Source organism: Callospermophilus lateralis, chromosome X, assembly GCF_048772815.1.
Source record: "Callospermophilus lateralis isolate mCalLat2 chromosome X, mCalLat2.hap1, whole genome shotgun sequence".
Classification (NCBI taxonomy): Eukaryota; Metazoa; Chordata; class Mammalia; order Rodentia; family Sciuridae; genus Callospermophilus; species Callospermophilus lateralis.
Window position 1 is genome coordinate 96,064,644 of NC_135325.1, and position 6,090 is coordinate 96,070,733.

The window sequence follows — 6,090 nt, forward strand, 5'->3', positions numbered from 1 at the left end:
TTCACTTTGAATTGAGCTTGTTCTGTATAACAGAATCTTTGGGGTTATCAATAAAAATCAGAACTCCTGCCCAACTAGGCCCCAGAGGAAATGCTTGGCTGTTGAACTGTATCCTTCTGTGCCAGGGCTGCCACTTCCTGGTTCTCATGAGATAAAACCCACTCAAACCAAATCAGAAGCTTCCATCCAGGAGAGATCTTCCTTCTAGAATGCCCGCATAACTTTCTCTCCAGATTGGGCCATCTAAGAAGGTCCTATTTGCAGTTGTTCCTTCGGCGTTGAATAGAACTAAACCTAGTGCTTTCTGCTTCCTGTCCTCTGGGATTCACTCTGGCTCCTTTGAGTTTTCCAGAATCAAATATGCCTCTCTAGGATGTACTCTCAGTCACAATATGATATTTGAACAACAGAAGGAGAGTAAAAATGCCCTAAGCCTATAGGCTTCCCCAAGTTGAAAGTTCCCCTTCATAACTAATGATTTTTTCATTCCTGGGAGGGGCTGGTGTCAATACCGTTCATATTGACTTCTTCCAGGTAATGCAGAAACTTCCTAGCCAGAATTGTCTGTGGTCAGCTCAACATAGAGCTATGGCCTAGTCAAGCAACTCTGCCTCCATAGAGCTTAGCCCCCTGCTCCCATCCTTCCCAATTTTTTTGGTTGTTAATATCCACATTTCAACCTACATGCACATTAACTGGCCATTCTTGTTTCCTGTCTACTCGTACACATGTGTTGCCAAATGTCATTGGTGCATTAGAAAATCCTGAAAAAAAAATTTTCCTCCATTTATTCAAGTAGAGTTCCCCAAATTATACCTCTTTCCGTAATACTATTTACCTTCCATGAAGTCAACATCAACAATTTATGGATTCCATAAGCAGCATAATTAAGTCTTGAAATAGCCCACTTTCCCTACATCCAGTATGTTATCTTGAACTTTAGAAGTATATTATGGGGATATTTAACAGAGTCATGGGAATAGAGGAGACTGCAGTCCTTTTGTCCCATCAGGATATCTACTGCCACTCTTAGAATAGTTGTCTTCTATGTATGAGCCCAAATGAGAAATTTCATAAAAGGACCAGTATTTAGGGCTGAAGGAGCATTGTGTCCACAAGTGGAGTTAACACACTTCCTCTTAAATGGTCTACCACAATGAACTCCCATTGGAGAGGGAGATGGATGTATGGAGGGAAGGAGGAAGGAAGGGAAGAAAAGGAGGAAGAATAGAGAAAAGAGTTATGGAAATTGCCAATTGTGATAACTGAAGTGACTATCTCTTCATCTCCTGGGCAGAACTTCATACATCTTCTTCCCATATTGACTGTGGACTTCCATCTTCCATGCCCATTGTGGATGTCACTTATTCCCAAACCAAGACTGCAGTCATGTATGCAGGACATATAATTCATGTTCTCACACCCTTAGGCTGATCTCATAAAGGACAAATAGTATGCCAAGTGTCCTTTGTTAAGCTGGTTACCCAGCCAAAGGCTGGTGCCCATTGAGTGTTTACTACATGCAAGGTTGTTTTTTTCTGGATTTTTTAGCATTTATCTTCTCATTAGAACCTCACCATAATCTATGAAGTAGGTCTCTATTCCCACATTATAAGTGAGTGAACTCTAGCTCAGGGTGGTTATGTTACTTGCCTACAGTTTACTGGTTAAAACCTGGGCCAGATCCTGCATGGATTCCAGAGCCCACATATTCTTTCTTTCTTTCTTTCTTCTTCCTTCCTTCCTGTGCTGGGGATTGAACCCAGGGCTTTGCACATGCTTGGAAAGTGCTCTACCACTTAGTCACACTCACAGTCCAGAAATGAAGACATTTTAATTTCAAAAGAAGAGCTACACATCGCAGTGCCACAGACCCAGGAGGACAAATCAGCTCATGGATACCTGTGGAGAACTTCAAGTCTTGATGACAGCAAAATGGTAGCAACCATGTACTGAATGCTAAGTACGTGTTGGCCACTGTGCTACACATTATTTTATTTAGTCCTGAGGAAGGTGCTAGTGTTACCCATGCTTGACAAAAAAGGACATTGTGGCTCAGAAAAATAAAGTATCCTTTTCAAGGTTGTAGCTAGGAAGCAGGGAGGTTGGCTTGGAATTCAGATTGTCTGACCTCACAGCCATTGTTTTGACTACAAGTTAGGTTTCCTCCCATGAAGGCTATTCTCCTCACTTCTCAGACTGACTCCTACCATATTATTTCTAATTCTGGTTCTCCAAATACTTGTCCCTTCTTGTGTCTTTAGGGCCTTTCTTTATGAGGGCCTCTCTCCCTAATGACTACAAATTCAGGGCCCCATGATAGTCAATAGAGTTTTCCCAGCTTATTCTTCACCCTATACACCTCTGTGGCTGCTTTGATTCTTTTGTTACAGAAAAAAAAAATGTACGTGTAGTTTTAGACATTTTTTTGTTTTAAAATTTTTATTAGTTATTGATGAACTTTTATTAATTTATTTGTTTATATGTGGTGCTGAAAATCGAACCCAGTGCCCCACACATGCTAGGCAAGCACTCTCCATTGAACCACAGCCCCAGCCCTAGTTTTGGACATTTGAAAGAAATGTTTGAGGTGATAGATGTGCTAGTTACCCTGATTTAAATTATACAATATATACATGTATTGAAACATCATGCTGTACCCTGTAAATATATACAACTATTATGTGTCAATTAAAAGTAAAGTGAAACTTTAAAAAGGCAAAATAAAGGACAAAAGTCAAATACTACAACTTCATTTTTTCCAGAGTCATACATCCCAGAGCTGGAAGGGGCCATAAGAAGTCATTTAGCCTGGCTTCCTGCTTACAACCACTAGTTTTGCCCATTCTGTATATAAGAGAACTATGATTACACAACACAGTGTTCATGGTCATTTCATGAGTTAGTAGCTAAAATGAGACAAGAGCTTCAAATCTTCAACACACTAGAGGAAGATCTCAGATGTCTCTCTTCACTCCATCAGAGGTCTCATGGGCCTTCTTGGAGATGGAAATTTCATTGGTGTTTTAGTCAGCTTTTTTGCTGCTGTGACCACAAGACCTGACAAGAACAATTTTTAGAGGAGGAAAAGTTTATTTGGGGCTCACAGTTTCAGAGGTCTTAGTTTATAGATGGCTGACTCCATTCCTCTGGCCAGGAAGTAAGGCAGGACATGATAGCAAAGGTGTGTGTGTGGTGGAGGAAAGCCACCAGGAAACAGAGATTTTCTTTTTTTCTTTTCTTTTTTTCCCTTTTTATATCACTCTATTCCAATCTGAGCACTTCAATATAAAACTAAACACTGGTGAACTGTTTTCCTTACTAATTCTGAATTTCTATAAAATGTACAAGTTCTGCTAGCAGGTCAGCACTTAAATAGATTAAATCATCTCTGACACATGGTAGATTTTATATAATGAAAAGATCTAAAATAATTAGTGCAATATTCTGAACTGATCAAAATAAAATGGACGTTGAAAAACAAGGTTGCAAGATTGTTACTAACATTGCAATGTTTATGTTACAAATTGCAAGTACATTGTTTATTATGGATCTAGCTCTGAGGAACAACTGAAGCACCTTCCTTTCAAAGGAGGAAGAAATAATTATCTGTTTTAGCAACTGTATGTTTTGAATACTTTTCAAGAAATTCTTAAATATTAGAGAAAAATAATAAACATATGGACAATGAAAGACCCTATTTACAGTACAACTGGAAATCAAATTTAAAGTAATCAAGTTTGAATGTACAGAATTGTTAGTGCACTGAATATATTTATGTCCAAAGAGAACAAAAGCCCCCTTGCTACCCCCAAACAAGACCTATATACGGATCAGCAGTAACTAAGTAGAAGTCACAGACACCTGGTTTGTTTCATTTTTGTCGAAGAGCTCACATGAAGGGAACATTATTAAATTTCATTTATTATTATTATTTTTTTTTTGGTGCTGGGGATTGAACCCAGGGCCTTGTGCATGCAGAGGCAAGCACTGTACCAACTGAGCTATATCCCCAGTTCCCCCTGCATTTATCAGTTTTTATACTCTTAAAACAAGATGGAGTTTTATTTGATTTTTTACTCTATTTTAAAAAATAATGGGGTGGGATTATAGAGTGCTCCTCTTGCACTGGCAAGGCCCTGGGTTCCATTCCCAGCACCACATAAAAATAAATAAATAAATAAAGATATTGTGTTCAACTACAACTAAAAACAATAAAATATGAAAAAAATGGGACTGGCTATAATTTTTATGCCACTAATTTCTTTTCTCTTCCTGGAGACATGGGATAGTTTTCCTGTGTTTAATTTATTATCAAAATGTGGAATGTAGACTTTATATAAAAGAAATTCTTTTTTGCCTGAATATTTCAGCTAAGTATAAACATCTGGAGAATCCTAAAAATGTTTTTCAAAAGCCCACATTAATCATGTCTAAATCTTTTCCATAGATGACTACTGTTCCAGTTTGGAGAAACTAGATGACTAGTTATGGATCCAGTCATTTGTCTTTAATCCCTAATGATGAGAGATGACTCCCTCATAACTTTCCAATGAAACAAGTATACACATAGTTCTCATCTTCCCTTTCTATTGCTGTAACATTAGTTGGAGGGATACATGCATGTTATTAAAAATTAAGTTCAAAACATATAATTCTGTATTAGAAACTTGCCTCTATAATAAGTTTCTTCTTTTTGGAAGTTATACTGAGCTGGTTAAATGCTCCAATTCTGAAGTTAACAACATTTAGGAAGCAGAATATTCCAGCTAGTTCAAACTGGAGGTTTAGTTAGTACAACACTGACTCCTTGTTGGTTGTGTAGGTTCAGCAAAGTCTACTCCTCCTCCTCTAGCAGAATTTGCTCGCTCCGGTATTCTGTGGTTCATTTTTTTGGCAACTTTTTAGCTATTGCCATGAATATTTCATTTACATTCATTGACATTTTAGCTGATGTCTCCATGAATAATAAACTGTTGTCATTTGCATAGGACTGTGCTTCCTGGAAATCTACAGTTCTTTTATTTGCTAGATCAGCCTTGTTTCCTGATAAAATTATTACAGTGTTAGGACTTGCTTGCCTCTGAAGTTCTTTAACCCAGTTTTTGGCTCTTGCAAAGGATTCCTCTTCAGTGATATCTTATACAACTATGGCTGCTTGTGTTCCTCTGTAGTACACTGGTGCTAGGTTGTGGTATCATTCTTGATCAACTGTATCCCATATTACTGTTGTGTCATCAAGATACACAGTTTGGATCAGAAAAGCAACCCAAATACTACTCTCTTGAAATTCATGACATTGGCCTTTCACGAAATGAAGCACTAGGCTTGATTTGCCAACCACATATTCTCCCAGAAGTACTAGTTTGAACTGGCATATTTTATTTCCAGTGTTTGGCCCATTCCAGCTAGTTACTCCTTGATTAGCCATGTCCAAATTTGAAAAAAAAAAAAAAGTTTCTAATTTCAGATTTCTAAATGTACTTCCAGGATGCAAATTTTTTTCTTCCTGGAGGTAAAGAAATCTGAGATTGTGCTATGCAGAGTCTCGGGGCCACAGCTCCCTGGTAGTAAGGCCTAGGTGAGGCCTAAAGGACAAATGCAGTTGTAGCTACAGTGGCATCTCCTCCTCATGCTACTCCCCTCACACTGCAAGATATTTCCTTTGACCCAGACAAAGTATAAAACCCAAAAGCACACTGCCAGCCACTCACCTTCTCTATCCACACCCTAGCCTACCTGTCTACAGCTACCACCCAGTTAATCCCTATAAGAGGATTAATGCACTGATAAGGTTAAGATTCTCATAACTCAATCATTCCACCTCTAAACTTTCTTGCATCATTTCACATATGCTTTAGGGAGACACCTGATATCTAAACCATAGCAATTGGGAAGAACAAGGGATTTGTAGTCTGGTGGCCCCCTTCTCCCACATAATTGTTTTAAAGCAGCTATAGCTTATCTAGAAAGCATGTATCAGGGACTGTTCCTTCTGACATCTCCCCACCCACTTTTCTTTACATCACTTTTTTTATTCTGGGAGTTTTCTTCCTCAAAACCTGCTGCTTGGGGAAAATCTCTACCACT

The 6,090-nt window shown here is 38.4% G+C and overlaps 1 pseudogene; it reads right to left on the bottom strand.

Annotated features, from left to right (window-relative positions):
* Nucleotides 1-4,787: 4,787 nt before the first annotated feature.
* On the bottom strand, nt 4,788-5,431 carry LOC143639182 (ras-related protein Rab-5A pseudogene; annotated as a pseudogene).
* Between the last annotated feature and the right edge of the window lie 659 nt (nt 5,432-6,090).